This window comes from Vicugna pacos, chromosome 1 (assembly GCF_048564905.1).
Source record: "Vicugna pacos chromosome 1, VicPac4, whole genome shotgun sequence".
Taxonomy (NCBI): Eukaryota; Metazoa; Chordata; class Mammalia; order Artiodactyla; family Camelidae; genus Vicugna; species Vicugna pacos.
Genome location: NC_132987.1, coordinates 90,674,762 through 90,698,944, shown reverse-complemented (window position 1 = coordinate 90,698,944; position 24,183 = coordinate 90,674,762). Strand labels below are relative to the sequence as shown.

At 36.3% G+C, this 24,183-nt stretch overlaps 1 protein-coding gene across 5 annotated transcripts in view; it reads right to left on the bottom strand.

Moving 5' to 3' along the window:
* VGLL3 (vestigial like family member 3) overlaps positions 1-24,183 on the bottom strand; it is a 181,398-nt gene that overhangs the window by 31,626 nt on the left and 125,589 nt on the right. The window contains exon 6 of one of the 5 annotated variants that reach the window (XR_012075652.1): positions 16,554-16,596. The exons of 2 other annotated variants lie outside the window; for them this stretch is intronic. The gene's annotated coding sequence lies outside the window, so the exon portion shown is untranslated. Of the gene's footprint in view, positions 1-16,553; positions 16,597-20,501; positions 20,671-24,183 lie in introns of those variants that run through there. 2 more of the 5 variants (XR_012075647.1, XM_072967402.1) reach the window with 2 other exon arrangements.

Here is a 24,183-nt window from a genome sequence, read left to right as displayed (position 1 = left end):
AAAATTAAAATGTGTATCTTGCTCTACTTTCTCATGCCTCAAGGCCAGAGAAACATAAACAAAATGTAAAAGAGATGGCCCACATTTGTGCGCATACTTCTGTGGCAGTAGTCCTTTTTGCATTTCTGTAATTTATTTTCATGCTCTTCTCCACTGTTGACTTGAGCTGCTTAGGATAGAAACCGTGTCTTACTAATATCTCTATAATTAGGTCCCTAGAAAACTACTGGAAAAAGAGAAGTGCTCAATAAATCTTTTTCCATATATAAATGAATGGATAAATATTGGAATATCTAAAGCACAGCTCCTGTCTTTAAGAAGTTTCTATATATGGGACCTAAAACCAAGGAACTATAAGGCAAAGTAAAGCAAATAACTAGCTAGTCACAGGAAAAAGTCCACATTTATCTCACAAATTACTTTTACTCTGTATTAGTCTAATATTACAAGAGAGACATTTTGGCCTAATCCAAATCTTTATCATCCTGTTATAAAGTGCCAATACAGGAACATACAGGAGATAAAAGATATACATGTAGATAACTAGGGATACCCAGCAAAAAATGAGAGAGAATGGAAGTAAATTGAAAAAAAAATGAGAGAAATAAGTTATTGTTGATAAAACAGATTGGCACAAGCATTCTGGAAGTAACAGGCAATACTTAGTATAATTAAGTTAAAGAAAGCCCTGGGATGCTGAGATCCCAGTATTGAATGCATATATCAGAGAAATTCTCATGTGGCCCATATGAAATCAAGTGGGCAGATATCTACTGTGTTTTTTTCATAAGGGCAGGAAGCCTCAGGCAACTGGAAGACTAGTTGACAAAATGAGGTGGAAACACACTTGTGAAATATTATTCACCAATTAAAAACAACTAGATGTGCATATTAAAAAATAACATTTAAAAATAACATTGAGCTAAAAAAAGATGAAAAGCAGAATATGATTTATAGCCCAATACCATATTTAAAAATCAAAAGCACACATATATAAATAATTCTAGATATCTTATATGATTACATGAATGTTTAAAGACATATCAAACACAATAGAATGGATTTCAACTGCATGATTGGGAGGAAAGTGAAGATTAGAAGTGAACGGAAAATCAAACAAAAGATGAGGTTCACATACACTAGGGAGCAGTATAATTAACTTCCTGTGTATGGTACAAAATAATACTTTGATAAGTGATGGGCAGAGCTTGGGAATATTTTAATAGATCATTTATAAAGAAAATGTAATTTGAGCAGCCAAATGATGTTTAAAATTATTGCAAATTAGAGAAACAATAGAAGTCATGTCTTGACATTTCTAGAACAATTCTATGTTCATAAGAGAAACAGACAATCTGCTGGGGAGACCAGGATTTTGATAAATAATTTACAATTTACAATATAAACTGAAGAACAGCAAAACAGCCCACATGGAGATGGTAACAACTGAAAATTTATAATTACTCTGGGTTTTAATATTTTACAACTTTAAACATTATACTCAAAGTAACATAGAATTGTGGGAGGAGAGATTTAATTGAAAAATATGTATAACCAATCCTTAAGTACCTACTTATCATGAATAATGTGATTTTGTATGATTTGAGTGATAATACCAGGAGCCCACAGAGTGAGAAGAAAAGATTATTAATTCAAAAAAGCTGTCTCAGTTATCTATGCAGCTTAGATAGTGACTGTGTGATTCTAGATATTTTATTTGATAATTGTGGATAATAATAGAGTTCTTATGATGATTAAATGAGTTAAAATATATAAAGAACTTAGAATGCCTGGTACAAAATAACACTGCAGTCATTATTCTGTGAGCTTTACTTTCCCGTTTCAATATGAGGATATCATCTTATGAACATTTTCTCTCAACTTTAATATAAAAATTGATATCTAATTCACATGATTGCCAAGAGAACAAGACTGCTTATTTAGGATGGCTTGGGATGACCTACTTAGAATGTGATGTTTGAGCAGATATCTAAAGGCCAAGAAGGAACCAGACCTACAGGTTTCTTGGGGAATGATATTGAAGATAGAGTGAGTAGCAAGCGTGCGAGCAGTGAAGAGGGCCCTTTCCTGGCATGTAATAGTGACAGAAAGGAGACCGGTAGTGCTAGAGCAGAGTGAGTGAAGAAGAGGAAAAATGGTTGAAATCAGAGAAGAGTTGGGAACCCAGAAACACAGAACTTTATAGATCATTTTAAGGACTTTACTCTGAGAAAAATACCCATTGGAGGATTTTGAAGAGTAGTAACATGATGTCCTTCAGTGTTCAAAGAAACATTCTGACTTTTATTTTGAGAAAAGACAAAACAGGGGGCAAGCACTGAATTAGGCAGAGATGTTAGGGGGCTCAACAATCCAGTAAGAGATGACGATAGAGATGAGGAGAAGCAGAGAAATTTAAAAAAAGTTAATGTGCTGTGTGTAGAAAATAATCAAGAGGACAACTTGATTTAAAAAATCTGGAGCCAAGGGAATCAGTGCAGGCTGTAAAAGTAAATAAGAGAATTGAAAGTGATCAGGAAATCTGAGACCTGAGAATTGTCTTATGGTTAGCAATATGAATCTCACTTGACAAGACAAGACATTGACAAGAAATTTCAGCAGAGTGATGGGGGAAAAGCTAAATGGACAAAATTCAAGAAAGAATGCGAAGAGGGTATAGGAGTGAAATAGTATAGACTTTTCGAGGAGATTGTTATAGAGAACAGAGGTGGGTGTAGTAAAAGTAAGAAAATAGAGGGTCAAGAAAAGTGTTTGAAGTTGATATAATATCTTTGCATGTTGGCAAGAATGATTCAAGGGAGAAAAATGTGATCATTGCAAAGAATTGAAGTTCTGGAGCCATATTCATAAATAGGTAGGAGAGCTGAACTCAAATTCAGAAGTAGAGAAGTTAGCCTAGGAAAGGTTTAAGATGACTTAGGCACAGTTACAGGATGGAAAGAAGAGCTTATGGCATGAATGTACATGGTACATGTGGTCATAGCTTTGAAAGGTCTTTTCTGATTGTAAAGAAATTAGGGGCAGCAGCCTTGGTAACAAGGAGAGTTGCTTTTAACCGGAATGGCTGCTGTCTGGTAAACCCAGTATCCCACCCCCCCCCCCCGCCTCCAAAAAAAACATCTCCAAAGAGTCTGTTCAGCCCTGAAAGTTCTAAAGGGAAGTAGGGGAGTAATCTCAGTTAATCGTTGAGATAGGTGGTCAGAGTCATTGCCATCCCTCCAATGCCTGCAGGCTTGTCCAAATCAACTGCTTCAGCCTGCTCTTCTATGACTTAGGGAGGCCAGGGGGACTTCAGCTTTTCTATAAACAAAAGGCAGGGGTAGGGGTGGGGGCCCACAGGGTCCTGCTCCCTTTCAGTATTAGGCTAAGTCAGACATTGTCACAAGAATAAACTTTTTTTTTTTCAGTTTACATTGTAACCCATCTAGGCTGGTGAGTGGAGGGTGGAGGAGGGATTAAGTGGACCCTGTTCCACACAGTCATTTAGGGAGTCGGGCTGACAGAGGCTCTCCATGTTAAGGCTGCACCATACACAGCACAGGGGTCACCAAAGGGAAGAAAGGAAGCTGGAGGAGCCCTTGCCAAATCTTTTCATCCTTTGACACAGTTTATCAGCCAGAACTTATCACATGGTCTTGCCTATCTGAAAGGAGGTAGGAAAAGTGTGACAGCACGTAGACATTTGGCAAGCAGCAAACATCTCTGAGACACCTGGTGTATTTAAGATGACTGCTATAAAGACAGGTGGTAGATGGCTTGTTCCCCACCCTGCTGCCAACAAATCTTTCTAACATGAAAATCTCACTATATCCTCTGCCTACAAAGAATCTTCCAGTAAGTGTATTTCAGTATATGTAAATTTTACCTCAGTTTAAGTGGGGGTGGATGGATCTCAGTGGCTCCTCCCTAAAATTTCAGATAAATTTCCCATGCTTTATCTTGGCCAAAAGGACCTTTTGTTATCTGGCCCCTGCCTACTTCTCCAGTTCCTGCTATTTCTCTGCGTTCCTGCATTGCGCTGGGATGCCTTTGCCCTGTTTACATTGAATATTTCCTACTGCCTCAAAATTCAGTGTAAATATTAGTTACTGGAGGAACTTCCGTTCCCCACTTTTGTTCCCACAGGTCCCTCTGTTTGGAATTCTACAGAACTCCAATCCTTTTCAGCACTGTCTTATACTATTGTTGATTTACATCTCTCCCTGCCTCCCACTCACCCCCTCAAGGGCAGGACCATGTATAATTTGACTTTGTATTTCCAGTGATTAAAAGTTACTGGTACACAAAGCAGGCAATTAATAAACATTCGTTGAATGAATGAATATTTATTTGTCTTTGTCATGGTTTTCTGTATTCCTTTGGCTTCTCATGAAATGCAGATTTTTCTTAATCCAACTGTTTTCCTTTTTAAAGGATCAGCATGGGTTGTTGTATCAAATGTTATCTTTTATTCCTTAGCATGTCCAACTCTCCAAGCAACCGTTTTTCTTTGTGTAGAGCTTAATCTATCTTTGAATAATTAGTATTTAAACCATTAAAATTCTTCTCTTGGCAAATTACCATGATAATAATAAAACCACAAAAAAGTCTTTTTTTTTCCTGTGCCTTAATAAAATACAATTAAAATTTAATAAAAGCTCTGTACTTCCATTTATCCAATTCTACACTTCCTGATGGAGGTAACAGCAGTGTTACAACCAGACCAATTAAGTAGCCAGTTGTACCTCAACTCTCTAATTCACATAAAGGTGAGTGTAATTCTGTACTTACCATTCTAAAGCTGCTCATGACTTTTTTGAACAAAATGTTCATTTTTATTCAGTCCTGTCCATTTTTCAGTATTTTGCCGAGCAAAAAGCTCTTACTTTATTATTTTTGTTAAAATTAAAATGATGTTTCTGGCATGTGTCCCTGGTTGTCCATTTTCTTCCAATAGATGAATAAGCTTAACTATCATCATTTTAAAATGCACTTTCCCTCACATTATATAACACCATTGTTGTCACAGAGGAAAAAAAAACCAAAAAGGAAAAACCAGAAGTAGAAGTATATTTTTAAAAGACTAGATTTCACTGAAAAAAAACCAAGAAGCGGTATTTTCCAAATATTTAAAATATCCATGAAGGATTTTTGCAGAAGCATGCAAACATGCTTTTATAAGAGTTGAAAAGTGTATTCTGAAACATGAGTGAAAATTGAGTTAACATATGCTACCTGTATTTTGGCATCTCCCTCAAAATAACTGAGGCCCACTCTCCTCATTTTACTGAGGACAATAATAGGCAACTTTGCCAGATATTTCACGATGTAGGTCTTGTGCACAAAAAAGTTGCTCTTGTAAATGTATATGTTTACCCACATCCAAATGTTTGCTAGGTGTGTAAATCTGGAGAGACAATAGTTTTTGAAACACTGCTGGAAAGTGAAATAAGACTTTGAGAATACGAGAATATTTTTTTCCTCTATCTCCACTAGCTGGTGGTTCCTGAGAGAGGGCTAAGTCCCACACATAATTGTTTTGTGGTTTGTTTTGATTAAGTACTGAATAGACCTTACCATTGCTTAATAAGATATTTAAAATTCCAACATGAAAGATATGCTTCATATTTCAAGCCCAATAAATCACAGTTACAGCTTTCAGTTGAGACATTTATCTGGCAAACTTGAAAGAGCCAGCAGAAACCTAATGGGAACTTTTTTTTTTTTTTTAACTGTTTGTGGCCAGGAAAAACTGGAGTTTTCTAAATGTAATCATCATAGAATTACAGTGACAATCAGAGTAGAATTTTTTTTTTAATTGAAGACCTCACGTTTGTTGCATAATTCAAACTTTTTCTTTTCTAGTAAATCATCAATGGTCTTATTCCCTTAAAAAGCTAGAGCTCAATGTTTAGAAAAATAGTAATTATAAGGGTATGTAACATGTTTATCTTTGATAATTCTATAAATTGTATTTCTTATAAATACAGGTGTAACTTAAGAGATAGTGCTGACAGATGAATATGTGGGAGGAAATTATGATTATTTAGAAGCTAATTTAAAACATCATCATTCCTTTAATAGCCAATAAAGGAATTAAAATGGTTTCAGTTGTTTTCATTTCTTAAATATGCTACTGAAACTTTTAATGTTAATTTCAGAAGAAGGAAAATATTGTGACATGCATTTCACTGCCTTTGCATCTGACTAGAATTGTGTTAGAGCTGGTTTAACTGTATCAGCTAAATAATACCAGTTTGAGTTTCTCTCGGACACTTGTAGTTAGTTCTGAGTGCTTAATTTTTGAATGTACACTACTTTGGCTGTGTTTGCATATATACCTGTCCTAACACTTTATCTCTATTATCTGTCTGCCTGAGTTCATGCGTCAGTTCACTCAAATGGTTTAACTAATATTCTTTCAGACCCAGGACTCTGATTGTTTTGGAGGGTATAGGAAAGGTAATAGAATGTCTGCATTTTCTGGATCATTGGGAATGAACACTTTGTTGTACTCTGAAATAATCTATATTTTTCTTAATATTATCACTTCAAATGTCATCATATACCTTTCTGATGTTTTTTTCATACAACAATTTCAAGACGAGGCAGATTTCTTTGCTTGCATTTTGAAGGAGTTAGGCAATTTAAAATTTTCCAACTGGCTAATTTTTACTGCAGTCTGGTTGTTCTCAATCTGGGCTGGGAAGCTTTGAAAGCAAATGAAAACCCAGGCCTCACCCCATACCAAATGAATCAGAGTATCTAGGGGTGGGGACAAAGAAGTACTAAACAAAGGAGGGGTGCTGGTGTATGTACCATGAGCTAGAGAACCACAGCTCTACAACTTTTGTGACATTTTATTGGAAGTGGTGGTTCCATCCACATGTTTCTATGAATAGTTCTTGATAAATATTTTAGTTTCCAGGAAGAGAACTAAGCCATCTCCAGCATGGACCAATGTGAACAAAATAATCATGAAAAAAATAAAATAACTACAACAAACTGAGTTATTTTGTTAAAAGAAAAGGTTCCAAGCGGACCTATAATGCCCCAATTTTTCTTTTAAAAACTCATTACTCTAAATCTGTGGAGTTTAAGAAGTATTTTTAATTCTACTAAATGTCTCGCCTATAGGAAGCTTACTATATAGTTGGAGAAAAGATTGTACTGACCACTTTTGGTGCCCTGCCCCATCTCATCCAGTGCCTGTTACTGGTTCTCCATTACTTTGTTGGTGATGCTTTGCATCTGGGAAACCTTCTTCTGAGGTGGGTCCATGGACTCCTGGGTTGTGCCTGAGATTTTACACCAATACCATTCTCCTGCTTTCCCCTCCGTAGCACAGCCCATGACTGACGCATGCAACATGCAAAAGTCCAGCTCTATCACCATTAAGTGGAACAATTTTGGCAGAAGAATTTGTATTCCAGAAGTCTCCATGGGATCTGGCTGAGTCTCAGATTCACCTGATCATAGCTTTGTTTACTCTCTTCCCTTTCTTGCCTGCCTGCCTCACGCCCTGATCACTTGTAGATAAGAATCTGGCTCAGGCTTGTCTTCCAGGAAATCTAACCTAAAACTTAAGACCATCTTACATATAGAAACATGCAACAAGTAACGAACACAGGAATGATACTGACAATGACAGCTAACACAAAGTGAGTGCCTACTCTGTACCAGGCACCATGCAAAGAACTCTACTCAATCATCACTTTATTTAACCCTTACAATAGCTATTACTGTCATCATCATTGCTCCCTCCTCCCAATTTACAGATACAGATTCATAAGTTTTGAATAGATATGCAATTTTTCCAAAGCTCTCAGCTAGACAAGGGATGCAAACATACAGTTTTATCCTCTTCTCTACAAATTCAGTGTTTAAAAGAGCTGTAAATGATACAGATTCATACACCATAGAGATCAATGGACACAGGCTATAAAGAGCAGTGGTTGGTGTCAGACAGACCTATATTCTCTTACCATGGACCAGACACTTATTGTAGTGGTTAGCAAAGCTACTTAGGGCCACAGCTGCAGTTACCTCTACCTCATCAGAATGTTTTCAAGGATTCCATGAAGCTCATAGTTGATGCTTTAAGAACAGGAGTTACCAAAAACAAAATAATTACAAAATCCCACCCATTTCTTGGAGTCAAAGAGAAACTTAAAATCTCAGTTACATGGCCAAAACAGTTAGATACATAATATATTTCTTGTAAAACTGAAGTTGCTAAGACTGAGATTTGATTCATCAATAATGAGAAAATTGTGTTTACATACATATATATATATATACACATATTTACATGTCCCAAATTGGTTATGGCTAGGATTACTTGAATTAATGGATACTATACTTAACACAGGTCTTGTAGCATAGAAAACACTAAATGTTGTTATTTACTTCCCTAAAAATGGCTTCATCCATATTGATATAAATAAGTGATTGCAAAAATATATAAAAGTGGAAGAATAGGTAAATCTCTTATATGGAAGAATTCCAAATAAGTTACATACAGATGCTCCTCCCTTAAGGAGGGGAGCATCACTCTCTACCTGCTGAATGTTGGTTCCACTTAAGGATTTTCTTGCAAAGACAGCAACTTGGAAGGAAGGGACAGCAGATTTACAATGGAGGAACGTGGCAAACAGCACCTCAACCAGGTAATTAGGATTAGCGTCAGTGATAAGCTATGTTGACAGTTTGTACCCTTGATATGATGCGATGAGAACGGTATGTTACTTCTGTGGTTTTTTCTCCCAGTTTCACACTCTACAGTCATGAGAGAAACAGGGTAAATTCTAGGTACCTGAACTCCTAAAAACTGCCACGGTCTTTAAAAATGAGGAAAGTCTGAGAAAGGGTTATAGTCTAGAAGAGCCTCAGGAGACTTGCCAACTAAATGTAATGAGGTATCCTAGACGGGATCCTGAACAGAAAAAGGAAATTTTAGGTAAACACCGAGGAAATTTAAATAAAAGATTGACTTTAGACAATACAAATGTATTAATGTCAGTGTGTTAGTTGTAACAAATTCTCTACTTTCTCAACTTTCTTTGCAACATTTTATAAATCTAAACCTAAAACAGAAAGTTTCTTTCTTTCTTTCTTCCCCATTATCTTTCCCTCCACTATTAGTTCTGCTGACTCTTCTCTCCCCTAGAGGGAAAGGAAACCCCTGGGAGCTCAGAGTTGAAGAAAGAGGACTCAGAATGTAACATTTTAAAATACATTTTGATTTTCCATTCCTCTTTCCACCTACGAATCCTTGATCTTTGCAATCTATTTCTTCTAAATAGACTTAGGATCTAAGGTTTAAACAAGTACAAAATTCCATTTTAGTTCCTTCTCACCTCACATCTTCTTACATTTTCCTGCCAAAAACATCGGATCTATAGCAATAAAATCCATATTTGCCAATGGATCAGAATTTATATTATATTATTTTCTCAGTTTTTTTTTTTAAATTGAGGTATAGTCAGTTTACAATGTTGTATTAATTTCTGGTGTACAGCACAATTCTTCAGTCATACATGAATATACATATATTCATTTTCATATTCTTTTTCACCATAAGCTACTACAAGATATTGAATATATTTCCCTGTGCTATACCATATAAACTTGTTTATCTGTTTTATTTATACTAGTCAGTATCTGCAAATCTCAAACTCCTAGTTTATCCCTTCCCTCCCCCTCCCCTCCCAGCTCCTCGGTAACCACAAGTCTGTATTCTATGTCTGGGAGTCTTTTCTATTTTATACATAAGTTCATTTGTCTTTTTTTTTTTTTTTTTAGATTCCACAGATAAGTGATATCATAAAGGTATTTTTCTTTCTCTTTCTGGCTTACTTCATTTAGAAGACATTGTCCAGAAACATCCATGTTGCTGCAAATAGCATTATTTTATCATTTTTATGGCTGAGTAGTATTTCATTGTATAAATATGCCACATCTTTATCCAATCATCTGTTGATGGACATTTACGCTGTTTCCATGTCTTAGCTATTGTAAATAGTGCTGCTATGAACATTGGGGTGCATGTGTCTTTTTGAATTAAGGTTTCTTCTGGATACATGCCCAGGAGTGGGATTGCTGGGTCATATGGTAAGTATTTTTAGTCTTTTGAGGAATCTCCATACTATTTTCCACAACGGCTACACCAAACTGCATTCCTACCCATAGTATAGGAGGGTTCCCTTTTCTCCATACCCTCTCCAGCATTTATCATTTGTGGACTTTTGAATGATGGCCATTCTGACTGGTGTGAGATGATACCTCATTGTCATTTTGATTTGCATTTCTCTGATAATTAGTGATATTGAGTATTTTTTCATGTGCCTATTGGTCATTCATATGTCTTCACTGGAGAATTGCTTGTTTAGGTCTTCTGCCCACTTTTGGATTGGGTTGTTAGTTTTTTTTTTCTTATTAAGTTGTATGACCTGTTTATATATTCTGGAAATCAAGCCCTTGTCAGTTTCATCTTTTGCAAACATTTTCTCCCATTCCGTAGGTTGTTGTCTTGTTTTGCTTATGGTTTCCTTTGCTGTGCAAAAGCTTGTAAGTTTAATTAGGTTCCATTTGTTTATTTTGGCTTTTATTTCGATTGTTTGGGTATACTGCTCTAGGAGAACATTGCTGAGATGTATGTGAGATAATGTTTTTGCCTATGTTTTCTTTTAGGAGATTTATTGTGTCTTGTCTTATGTTTAAGTCTTTAAGCCATTTTGAGTTTATTTGTGTGTATGGTGTGAGAGAGTATTCTAACTTCATTGATTTACATGCTGCTGTCCAGTTTTCCCAACACCATTTGCAGAAGAGACTGTCTTTATTCCATTGTACGTTCTTGCCTCTTTGGCAAAGAATAATTGACCAAATTTTGATTTCTGGGCTCTCTATTCTGTTCCATTGATCCATATGTATGTTTTTGTACCAGTACCATGCTGTTTTGATTACTGTAGCTCTTTAGTATTGTCTGAAGTCTGGGAGGGTTATTCCTCCAGCCTCATTATTTTTCTTCAGTAATTCATTGACAATCTGGGTCTTTTGTGGTTCTGTATAAATTTTAATATGATTTGTTCTAGTTCTATGAAATATGTCCTGGGTAATTTGATAAGGACTGCATTGAATCTGTAGATTGCCTTGGGCAGTATGGCCATTTTAACAATATTGATTCTTTCAATCCAGGAACATGGGATTTCCTCCATTTTTTTTTAAGTCTTCTTTAATTTCCTTAATCAATGTTTTGTAGTTCTCCACGTATAAGACTTTCACCTCCTTTGTTAGATTTATTCCTAGGTATTTTATTACTTTGGGTGCTATTTTAAAGGGGATTGTTTATTTTCTTTTCCTGTTGATTCATTGTTAGTGTAAAGAAATGCAACTGATTTTTGTACATTAATCTCGTGTCCTGCTACCTTGCTGAATTCTTTTATTAGTTCTAGTAGCTCTTGTGTGGAGCCTTTATGGCTTTCTATATATATATTATCATGTTGTCTACAATAGTGACAGTTTTACCACTTCTTTTCCAATTTGGATCCCTTTTATTTATTTATTTTTTCTTGCCTGATTGCTGTAGCTAGGACGTCCAAGACTATGTTGAACAGAAGTGGTGAGAGTGGACAACCCAGTCTAGTATCAGATTTTAGTGGGAAAGTTTTCAGCTTTTCACTGTTGAGTACTATGCTGGCTGTAGGTTTGTCATAAATACCTTATATTATGTTGAGATATGCTCCCTCTATACCCATTTTGGTAAGGGTTTTTATCCTACATGGGTGTTGATTTTTTCAAATGCTTTTTCTGCATCTATTGAGATGATCATGTGGTTTTTGTCCATTTTGTTGATGTGGTGTATCACATTGATTGATTTGCGTATGTTGAACCATCCTTTTGTTCCTTTATATCTGTTAGTAATTGCTTTATGTATTTAGGTGCTCCTAAATTGGGTGCACATATGTTATTGAGGGTAATACCCTCATCTTGTATTGCTCCTTTAGTCATTATATAATGTCCTTCTTTATCTTACTTTATGGCCTTTGTTTCAAAGTCTATTTTGTCTGAAATCAGTATTGCTACTCCTGCTTTCTTGTCATTTCCATCTGCATGGAATATCTTTTTCTATCTTCTCTTTCTCAATCTATGTGTGTCCTTCTCCCTAAAGTGGGTATCTTGTATGCAGTATATTTTAGGTTCTTGTTTTATTATCCAGTCTGTCACTCTATGTCTTTTGATTAGAGCATTTAGTCCATTGACATTTACAGTAATTATTGATAGATGTGTGTTTATTGCCATTTTGAATTTAGTTTTGCAGTTGATTTGGTATTTCCTTTCTGTTCCTTTCTTTTTTCTTCTTGTGGTTTGATAATTGTATTAGCTCAGTTTCTTTCTAGTTTTTTGTGACTCTATTGTAAGCTTTTGGCTTGTGGTTACCCTGCTTATACATATTTAACCCATTACTATATCCGTTTGTTTTAAACTGACAGTAATATAAGCTCAAACTCATCCTACTGAGAACAAAAAGAAAGAAAGAAAGAAAGGTCTCTATATTTTCTTGCTCCCCTCTCCCACCATTAATGAATTAGATGTCCTCTTACAACTTCATGATTATTCTGTTATAATTCAGTGTAGTTATTACCTTTCCAGTTATGGTTTTCTCCTTTCTGTAGCATCCTTCTTTTCTATTTAGAGAAGAACTTTCAATATTTTAGCACAGGTTTAGTGTTGCTAAATTCTTTTAGTTTTTGCTTGTCTGTGAAGTTCTTTCTCTCTCCTTCTATTCTAAAGGATAGCCTTGCTGGATAAAATATCCTAGGTTGCATCTTTTTCTCATTCAGTACTTTGAATATATCTTGCCACTCCCTTCTGATCTGCAGTGTTTGTGTAGAGAAATCAGCTAAAAGCCTTATGGGGGTTCCCTTGTAACTAACTCTTTGTTTTTCTCTTGCTGCCTTTAGAATCATTTCTTTATCCTTAACCTTGGCCATCCTGATTATAATATGTCTTGGTGTGAGTCTGTTTGGGTTCTTCTTGTTTGGGACCCTTTGTGTTTCCTGCAGTTGGATATCTGATTCCTTCTTTAGGTTTGGGTAGTTTTCAGTCATGATTTATTCATATACCTTTTCAATCCCCTTTGCTGTTTCTTCTCCTTCTGGGACCCCTATTATGTGTAGGTTGGCATGCTTTATATTATCCCATAGGTCCCTGATGTTGTTTTCATTGGTATTTATTTGCTTTTCCCTCAGCTGTTCTGATTGGGTGATTTCTGTTTCCTTTCTACTAATTCACTTATTCATTCCTCCGCATTATCTAGCCTACATTTTACAGCCTTTAGCTCAGCTCTTATCTCAGCAAATGATTTTTCCTATTTTAATTGGTTCCTCTTTATAATTTCAATTTCCTTTTTGACATGTTCTCTGTCTCTTGTCACAATCTCTTTTAGTTCCTTCAGTTCTTTGATCACTCCTTTTTTGGAAATCATGATCTAGTCAACTATCAAAGTCTATTTCATTGTCATTCCTTTAGAAGATTTCTCTTGTTCTTTTGATTGGGGGGTGGTTCCTCTGGTTCTTCACTTTACTTATATCTCTTTGGCACTATGAATTATAGAGTATCAGTTATCTACAGTGGTCCTGAAGGGGTTTGTTTGTTTGTTTGTTTATCTATCTATCTAAAGCAGAGGTGGAAATAAAACTAAAAAAAAATTTTAAAGAAAAAATTTGAAAACAACATAGTCAATAAGAGAAGAACAAGAAAGAGAAATAAAAATCAAATCAAAACAGTTAAAAAATCATAAATATTTTCAAAGAAAAATTTTAAAAGGATTAAAAAATAGATACATAAAATTTTTTTAATTTAAAATTTAAAAAGAAAAAGAAAAGAGAAAAGAGAAAAGAAAAAAGAAGTGAATGTATTCCCGTGAATATTGTGCAATCTTAATAATTTTGTCGAGAGCTTCTTCTTAAGTATGGGTGGTTGTCAAGTCTTCCTTCCGTGCCTTTTTTCTGTTATCCCTTTGGTTGGAGGTGTGGCTGGTGTTGTGGTGGCCAGAGCTTGCACTGGCTATTGAGAGGGGCCTCCTTCTTATTCTGTGGTTGCTGCTGCTCCTGCCCTCACCCTGCTGTGCAAACTCACCTCGCTGTTTCCAGAAACCCTCGTCTCACCCCAGATCTGTGCTGCTCCCAGTGCCAGTAGGTGGGTGGGTTGCTCCCCCGTTCAGTGCCACACCCGCGCCATGTTGGGTCCACACTCCATAGGCAGGCTTGGAGAAAACGGCCACACCAGCCCTTGCCCCTGCTCTGTGCTGGAACTCTGCTCCTTGTTCTTTTGTCTTAGAAGCACAAGTTCACAGAGGCACTGGGGCAGAATGGTCCCCTCTGCCTGGGGCTGTAAACAAACCTCAGTTCCCTCTATGAGATTGTGGAGCCCCAGGTAAGGATTCAGGTTTTGACCTGGACTCCACCTGGAAGTGGTGCTCTGGATAAGTGGCAGCTGTGGCTGGGCCCTGCCTCTCTTCTCTGGAGAACACACCAGTAATGATGTTGTGGGTCTGAGGAGACAAAGACTAATGCACCCCTCCCCCAGTCGTGTTGCTTTCTTTTTGTTTGTATTTTATGGGGGACCCATGCTGTTCTGATGTGAACCCTTCCAGTCACAGCACACAGCCCACTGCAGTCCCCCGGGGTTGCCTCTGTACAGTGGGCACGAGTCCTCTGCCCAGCTCCGGCAGCCTGTCCCTTCCCACCTCTGCCAGTTTGCGTCTAGGGCAGGGGTCGCAGGGACACTTTGTGCCCATTTAACTTAGTTCTATTGGTCAAGGGCTGTTCCATACAGATCCAAGCCTCGGAGATTCCCTCTCCATCCTACTGACCTCTTCTTTGGAGAGGGGGAGACCCAGTGATCAATGCTGTTCCTCCTTGGCCACCCCCTCCCCATGGTACCGGTCCCACACTATTTTCCTTTTTCTTCTGTCTTTTTTCCTTTTCTCCTACCAGATTTGTGGCTTATTTTGTCTTTTGAAGAAGGCAATGTTCTGTCAAAGTTCAGCAGGTGTTCTGATTGGCTGGGTGAGTCCGTGGATGTCAGTCTTCGTGTATTTGTGGGAGAGGGTGAGCTAACAGCATCCTCCTCTGCCATCTTGGCCCTTCTCCCTTATTTTCTGTTTTTAATAGTTGATATGCCTTTCTGTTTCTATTTATTAGGCAATGACTAATATTTAGCCACTAGACAATGCCATTTTAACTCTGTGAAATACATCTTAGGTAAAGTCATTTGTACATAACTCGTTTAGGTTGTCTTTCTTATTTAAATTTTTTTGTTTTTTTCAATATGGTATTTTTCATTTCAAAATGACGATTATTACTTTCTAAATTATACAAAAAGGCAAAATAGTAAATTAATAGAGTAACCTACCGATGTAGAATATTCAAGGGGATGATTGAACATTAAGGGAATAATTGCGTTTTGGGTAAGTTTTGGCAAAAATTTAAATAGCATTAGGACATCTTTATTCACATCTCCTCCGCAGGATAAATGTACATTTATACATACATACAATGTGAAAGTTATGCGTACTTACCCAGCGTCGTGGCAAGCAGTTAGTCCCTGAAGGCAGCGCTCCTCACCCCAGCTGCTGGAGCTACATCAACAGTCTTCACAGTGCACTTCAGGGACCACCTCAGACGCAGAGCAAAGCTGCCTAAGGCCACGTCCCTACTACTTAGCGGCATGCATTTCGCAATGACTGTTAGGGAAATAAAGGTCTGTCCCTCTTGTCCCAACTCTGAAAGGCGTTCAAAATGATCTGTGGGGTCAGCTGAAATGTACGTCTGCACGGAAAGCCACGCTCCCCCACCCCTTTTACCCACAGGTGCAGACGCGGTGGGTCTGCGCCGCGTTTTGGCTCCTCCTTCGGCCAGTCCTGCCTCGGTGCCCGCCTTTGCACAGGTGTGGCTCAGCAGATGCTCAGTGATACACAGCCTACGTGCTCCACACCCCTACTGTCTGTTTTGCCAGAACCTGATAAACCATTTCCTAATAACTTTATTCTTTTAAATTTAAAATAAATGAAGTAAATTATTTTTTAAATGTTACACATACTTTTAAAATTTTATTCTCCTTCGTGACGATCAATTCTGTGGCCTTCATATCATTCAAAGTAATTAAAGTAAAGAGACGTTTTTAATACCCTATAAAAATCTATTGTCAACTACCATTATATGCACCCACACATAAAAACAGTTTTACCTCTGAGGGTCATAATTCCACAAAACTGAGTTTGGAAATAAATAAAGCAAAATAAAATAAAACTTATAGTGAATATACAACTCAAAATTAAATGTTTCAATCAAAATGAAAGCTTATTTTTGCCAAGAAAAATCAGAGCAACAATGTATCTCCACTCTTTCAAGGAGAAAAGTGGAAAAGTAGTAAAGATGAAATGTGAGCTGAGCAAAAGGAAAACCAGTGAAAGGCCGATGCAGGAGCTCTCTGACTACAGTCCTCGACCTTCAGATCCAAGTGGGGAGTATACCTTGACACTCTCGGCACGCCTGAAGGAGGCAGCAGCTGTTCCTAAATGACTGCAATTTGCTGCAACACAGAAGATAATATAAATTTCTCTCCAGAAGACATTTTCAGAACCAAGTAATTAAAATTGCTTATGTCAGGTAGTAGGTCAGGAAATGAAGACAGATAAACAGAAAATAAAGGCACGACAAAAGTAGGGATAAGGTGGGGGAGAAGCTCTCTCCTCAAAACAAACAAAAATACTCAAACAGTATTCTGCCATTCGAACGCTTTCCCCAGTTATCATCATGGGATCTAACAAAGGCGTTCCTACAATGAGACCCATGGACCCCTTTGTGTTGTGTTCTCTACACTTCAATTCATGTGGGGCACCTGGGTGTTCCTAGAGCCACTTGGAATTATAAAATAACAACCATAACCAAAACAGCTCTTGGAAGAAACACTAAGATATGGTGTAATCCTTCAAATATTGTTTGCATTTAAGTCCGTGTTTGCCACTCATCCACTCATTTCTAATGTGACAATGGGAATCATGTCAAAAAAAGTCTTCAGTTCTTAGGGCACCCATCTGAATAGCACCACACACACACACACAAATGGTCTCACTGCCACTGAGAGACTGATTCAAATGACGTCAGGTGTGGCCTGGGATAATTATACATTAGAAATGGAACTCTAGCAACTCCAAACTTAAAATAGAGACTGGATCATGGATTTGACAGATGATGACACATTGGAAATAATTTATTGATTCACCTTGTTATTTAGTAACAAAACTGATATCAGACTAACAATACTGACTACAGCATTTCATATTTTTACAGTCTTTTTCTTTCTTTCTTCTTCTTCTTTTTTTTTTTTTTTTTTTTTTTTTTTTTTTGGTGAGTCAAACCAATTTTATTGCCAAAGAACATTTCATGGCATAGGTGGTATCTGCCCTTAAGGTGACCATTTAAGGTCATAAAGGTACCCTATGCATTCCTAACTTCTTTCTATGAATTTCAATTTTTAAATTACTGAATCAAAAGCAATAGCATTTAAACTATTTTTGATAAGTATCCCATATATCTTTTTTATTGAAGTATGGTTGATTTACAATACTATATTAGTTTCAGGTGTACAACACAGTGATTTGATATTTTTATAGATTACACTCCATTCAAAGTTATTTTCCAGACTTTTTCTATAGCAAGTTTTCTCTGTTACTCATTTTCTTTGTGCCTCTCCCTCAACCTGCTTTTTACACTGAGTATCTACTTAAATAGTGCAGGGAAACGACATTCGGAAATGGTGCTTATCAGGTACAGAACGTATTGGAGAGAGGAGAGAATGACCAGGTTTACTATTTGAAATTTGTTTTAAAAATGGGGAGAGACATATATAGAGACAAAATAGTCCAGTGTTGTCTTTCTAACTGGGCTTCAATTAGACATTTTGTCTTTTTATTCCTTCTTATACTATTAATTTAGAAAAGAAGATTGACTACACAGTTTCACTCTCTGTAAGTATTTGGGTGGAAAAAAATGAAGAAGAGAAAAACAGGGAAGGGGGAGAGAGAGACAATCAAGAAAGCCTAATATCAGCTGTGGTAACAATTCTTAGTGGATTAAACAAGGAAGGTTGATTTATTTATTCTTTTTGTTGTTGTTGTTAATACCGAATGTCCAACACAAACTGAAAAGACTCTTCCCATAACAGGTTCATTCAGGGACCCCGCCTGCGCTGCGGATAGAGGGATAAGGTAAGTTGCACCCCAGCTCTTAAATGCTTCTGCTCACATTTCATTGACTAAAGCAATTCATGCAGTCATGCCTAATTTCAAGGGCCGAGCTTTCTGTGTGTGCAGGAGAATCTAAAATCTTCAGTGAAAAACTTAATGTCTGCCACAGTTTTGATTATTTTCAAATAGGAATATGATATTGTGTGTGCGCACACACACACACAAACATAAATTTAGATAGATTGGCTGATTTGGGATAGAGATTATCTAAACATCTAAATCCAGTGTCCTGCACATGATAATTGCACTTGCTCTAGGATTATTTTCTAACAGGTATTTTAAAAAGTGGGTGTTTTATTTGTCTGTGATATTAGAAAACAAAAATAGAAACAAAACATAACTGTAGGGGGATTAGGGAGGAATAACTTGAGTGAGTCATGTTATATTTCAATAGTGACTTTTACAAAAAATATCTTTGCAGCCTTTTTTTTTTTAAATCTTAAATCAAAAGTTAGTGTGAATATGTATATTTGAAGAAATTCAGTCTAAAAGTTGCAATCCTACAACTCTCTGCTTTAATACAAAGAGCAATTTTGCAGCTCTTCAGCAAGGTAAATGTTATTGTTCAGAATTGCTGTTAATATTCTCTGAAAATTTAGTAATGCATTTCTGCAATATTTAAAAACTTGTTATTTTGAGATATGTATTTTCACACTTTTACTGTGATGAAGTTCACCTACAATGTATTGTGTAGTTGGAGCTTACAACATTATTGGAATGGATACAGTGGTATTTGAAGAAATATAATTGTTAACAGGGAATCAGAGAATTGTGTAAATTTTTAGATAATTTACAGAATCAAATGGCTGGTTCAAGCAGGCTTGCATGCCAAACTCTTACTGCTGGAATCTAATCTCAAGTTTAATTATTTCAAGAGTAAGGCTTTATATTTTAAAAAATCAACGTGTTTACCCCTTAGCCCTAGTGCCTGGTAGTGTGGAGAAAAAGTTTTCTAAATTTAGCAAAAATAGATGCTGATGGGGTCAAGTTAATGAAACATTCCAAAGAGTATGACTACAAAGTGAAAAATGTTCATAAGATCTTTTTAGGATCAAATTTATTTTTAATTAATTCAGATATAATTAATTAAATCATAGCTTTGAGACATTAAAATGTAAACCCACAAATCTTATTTACATAGTATTCTTTGCTAAGGGACAAAAATGTGATTTTTTTAGTTCTTAAAAAACAACAATGAAAAGAAAAAATCTTCACAGCAGTTTCCCTTTACATTATCTACATGTTAAAAAAAATCATAGGAATTATACGTTCAGAGTGTAGACTCTAAAGTTTGGGTAATGATCATTTCTTGGTAATTTCATCTGTTTATTTCAGTGATGCAATCATAAAAGAAAATTTGGAGTTTTTGTGGTAAGCATCTCAGAATCCATCCACATTTTCCTGAAGTCAAGAAAACAATGTGACCAGGAAAAAACCCACTATGGCCAATTAAGTATTCTGAATCTTTAATTGGATGGTAGCTATGTCTGTGGGTTAGATAATTTATATGCTAACACCAAACGTTTCCAAGCTTTCAAGTATTTCAGAATGCTGAAACAATTCACTTTTTTTTCTCCTGCAACCCACTCCCCCCCTTAATGCTGACTTTAAGATTTTGAAATCCTGTCCTTTCTTCTGAGCATCTGGCATAAATCTCCATCAGACACGAAGAAGGAGGGGCAAATTCTGTGGTCTGCATGAGAGCAGCCTGACAGCTGCCAGTTTAATCCCTTGACGATGCAAAAATGTCTTCAAGGAGGGAATCCCACTTAACATTCGAGTAGTCAAGGCTGATACATTTGGTTTCTTTCCATTTTAGTGATATTAATTAGAATGAAATAGAACAGCATTCTTTTTTTTAATTTTTGAAAAACAGTTAAAATTATAAAAAAGGAATTTTGTCATGTCAGCATCTAGATGACTCAGATTTACATAGTAAGTTTGAAATTACATTGCCTATTTACAGAATGTCAATGTCTGACATACTTTTACGTTTGAAAATACTGTACTGAAATAGTTTCATAAAAACTTTGAGGACTTGTAACTTGAGATCTTAAATGTAGAATGAGGATAGAAAGAGGAGGCGCCAAGGGTGGATATAGATAATGTTCATGCTTTTATATTTGTACTTTTATTTATTTATTTATTTATTTATTTATTTTTCTTGAAGCATCTCATAGCTTTCACCAATCTTCACCATGGAGGCATGGGTCAGGTCCATCCTTGTGATTCTGGGCAGAACCGCATTTACTAGAAACTTTCTATGCTTTGCTCCCAAAAGTTGTAGCTAGTTGTCCTTCAGGACGTATTCCATGACTCCAGTCTTCTTCAGGAATGCCTTCTCTCAACTCACGAGCCTTGTAGCCAGAAAGAGACCCTATTAAAGGGAGACTTCCGGAAAGAAAGTCAAATACTGTGCCCCATGTATTCCTCTGGTATCCACTCCAAAACCATGGCAGGATTAGTTTACTCTCTCTGCGGTCAGAACCCCTGGGTACCTTGGCCATCACCCAAATTAGAGTTGAGCCTGCTCTGAAATCACTATCTGTGTCTTGGCTGGGGAAAAAACTTGGAAGAATTGACCATTTCTAGTTCCCTCTTTGTGTTTTTAATCTGTTAAAGGGAGTTGTAATTATGTTTACAGTTTAACCCATGACATCAGAGACAATCTTGGGACAATTATTAGACTCGTTACAAACTATCAAATGCAACCCCTTATTTACAAGTCTCATTCTTACTTTACGTCTCCTCAGCCTGTCTCAGGGTAATAATAGCAAACACATATTTGCCATCACTGGGTACTCTTCTAAGTGCTTTACAAGTATTAATTCATTGGGTTAAGCACTCTGGACACCTTCTCAAATTTCTTTGACGGCCTCCCTCCCACCAAGCTCTACTCCTGCTAGGACTCTTCTCCACTTTCAGACTCAGATGAATATCTGCAGGATTCCTGGAGCAAACACCAAGGGCTGGATGACAACCTTGAATTGCATGAGAGCCAGCACTGCACCGAGACAAACTTGGACTGATGGGAACAGATGGGAACAGATGAGGAGTAGTGCAGATAACTTCTCCCTCCCTCCTCTTTCCTGTGGTTGTTCCTTATGACAACCCTTCCAGGTAATCCCACACACAAAATAAACAGGCCTACCCTGGAGACACGCTTTGCCTTTAGCAGGCTTGCTGTGAAATAGAACCCAGATTGATGAACATTGTATCTCATCATTTTACCTCCTTTGTTACAAGTTTCCTTTTTCTCTCAGTCTTAAGCTCTAGGCTGAAACCACCAAAATAAAAGGTTAGCTGCTTAAATCTTCTCTCATGCTCTGTTTTCTAAAAGACTTGGACTAAGGTGCTTATTTAATTTTCATCAAATCCTATGAGGTAGGTATTATGATTTTACTATTGTACAGATAAGAAAACTGAAACATAATCTAAGTAACTTACTCAAGTTAACATAGCTAGTAAACAGCAGGCCGGGATATAAATACGAACAATTTGGTTCCAGAGTGTATGCTTTTAATCAACACTGTATGATATTGTCTGAATCAAGAAGGCAGTTTAGAGCCAAATCTCTATGTCAGCTTCCTCTCCACAGACATAAAGAATTATTAGGAAAATTAAGAAAAAAAATTGGAGATAGTTGTCTTGGGTCCTGAAGAATATCATAGAAAAGATGAAATTGACACCACCACCATGTCACTTAGAAATCTGCTATCTAATGGGAATATCATTGCCAAGGGGTATCTACTAGCTCACTGCTTCCATTGACACAGAGCAGGGTAGAGGTTTTTCTGTTTACAAACACTATCAGTTCTAGAATATTCTAGAATTACCAGAAAGCCATGTGAATAAGTATACTCTGGATTGCTATAGTATTCTTTTAAATAAACTTCTGGAAGAAATCCCACATTTATCTTTTCTTCTGTTTATTCCTCATGTAATAACTTATGAAAAAATACACTTCTATTTAACTTTAAATAATAAATCCATCCATAATTTAGGACTAAACATTTATTAATGACTCTTCCCATCAATTTTTGACTATATATCTTTTTATACTGGAACTTCTCTTTTAAAAATCAAACCTAATAAATCCTCAAATTAATGTAGCAGTGCAGACTTCTACCAGCCAAACCTAAAAACCAGTTGTAGTAAAATTATACAATAGGGCAATAGATACCTGGCTAGGAAAGTATAAAATTAGTATTTGCTGACTGTGGTTTTCAACTTGAAATGTCAACATAAAAACGTTGGGAAATCTAAACATCTGTTCTGAGTAATATTTTTTCACTTATATACAATAATAAATCTGACAACCTACTTCTTATTGCAGAATGGACTATGGTCTGCCTCAAGTACATATAAACCATTCCATTCATTCCAACAAATCAATTATAGTTCTTTCAGGAAATTGTGGAGGAGTCTCAAAATCCAGTTGAATTTTTTAGGCATTCAAATCCCAAACTCTGTGTTCTTCAGGCCCATAATCTAAATATTATTTTTTGAATCCTTAATCCTATACATCCCACATTCACATCATTAGATTTTACCAGTTCTTTCTTTACAGCATTTTCTCAGTGTTAACAATTCTTTTCCACTCTCAGAGCTGGGGCAGACTCTACTTTCAGGTTGTGATTCAATGAGTATGGTCGGGACTTTGGATACTATACTGTATCCCACAGCTTTAGGAAGAAGCATTTCCCTAAATAACTCTGTGGATTGCATCTCTTGCCATGTTCCCTCACAATCACAGTTCTCATTTTGATTAAGAATATCTCTGCACATACAACTGACTTCAAATTTTAAGTCATTTTCATGTGTTCTCCTTCCCATTTAGAACCTCTAACACTATTCTTCTCTTGATTTTCACAATCCAGCACTCAAATCCTTCAGCTAAGGGTAAAACCCATAAGCAGATTGTTACATTTATTTGTATATTTCTCTTTTGGGTATTATGTTGGGTTTTCTTTAGGTATATTTGTTTTTTTAATCCATCCAACCCAATCTCAATAAGCATAAAATATTACTTAGGATTCTCTAAAGTATATATATATATACACACACAAAATATATATATACACATATATATACATACATTATATATATATAGCAGATACACACACACATTCTATTATATCCTTTGTGTATATGTATGTGTATATATATATATGAATACTATGTGTGATACATAGTCTATGTTTATATATGTATATATCATGTATATCCAAAACAAATTTATTATAAGAAATTGGCCCCTGTGATCATAGAGACTAGTGAGTCCAAAAACTGCAGTGTGGACCACCACTCTTGAGACCCAGAAGAGCCAATGATGCAGATGAAGTCCAAAAGCAGTATGGCAGTCTTCTGCAGAGTTCCCTTGCTCAGGGAGGCTGCAGTGTTTTTGTTCTATTCAGACTTTCAACTGATTAGATGAGGCCCACCCACATTATGGAGAGCAATCTGCTTACTCAAAGTTCACCAATATAAATCTTAATCTCCTCCAAAAACACCCTCCAAATTGATACATAAAGTTAACTATCACCCACAAAAACTGCCTATTACTGCACTTATATTTTCCCCCCAGGTAATAATAGCCATGCTTTATTTAGCAGTAAATAATTTACAACTTAGGTGACAAGCTCACATTATGTGTTGCTGATGTCTAACAAATAAATTAGGCTGATAAAGACAATTTTTCATGGCATAATAAAAATACAATGAGCTAATAAGAACTAATTTTTATGGTCTTTGTTTTTATGTGCTATATCATTAGAAATTATTGGAACTTACAAATAATACATCTTACAGAAGAAAATTTTAGATTCTGAGCTCTACATCACATTTTAAAGGTAACTTTTTGGTAACTT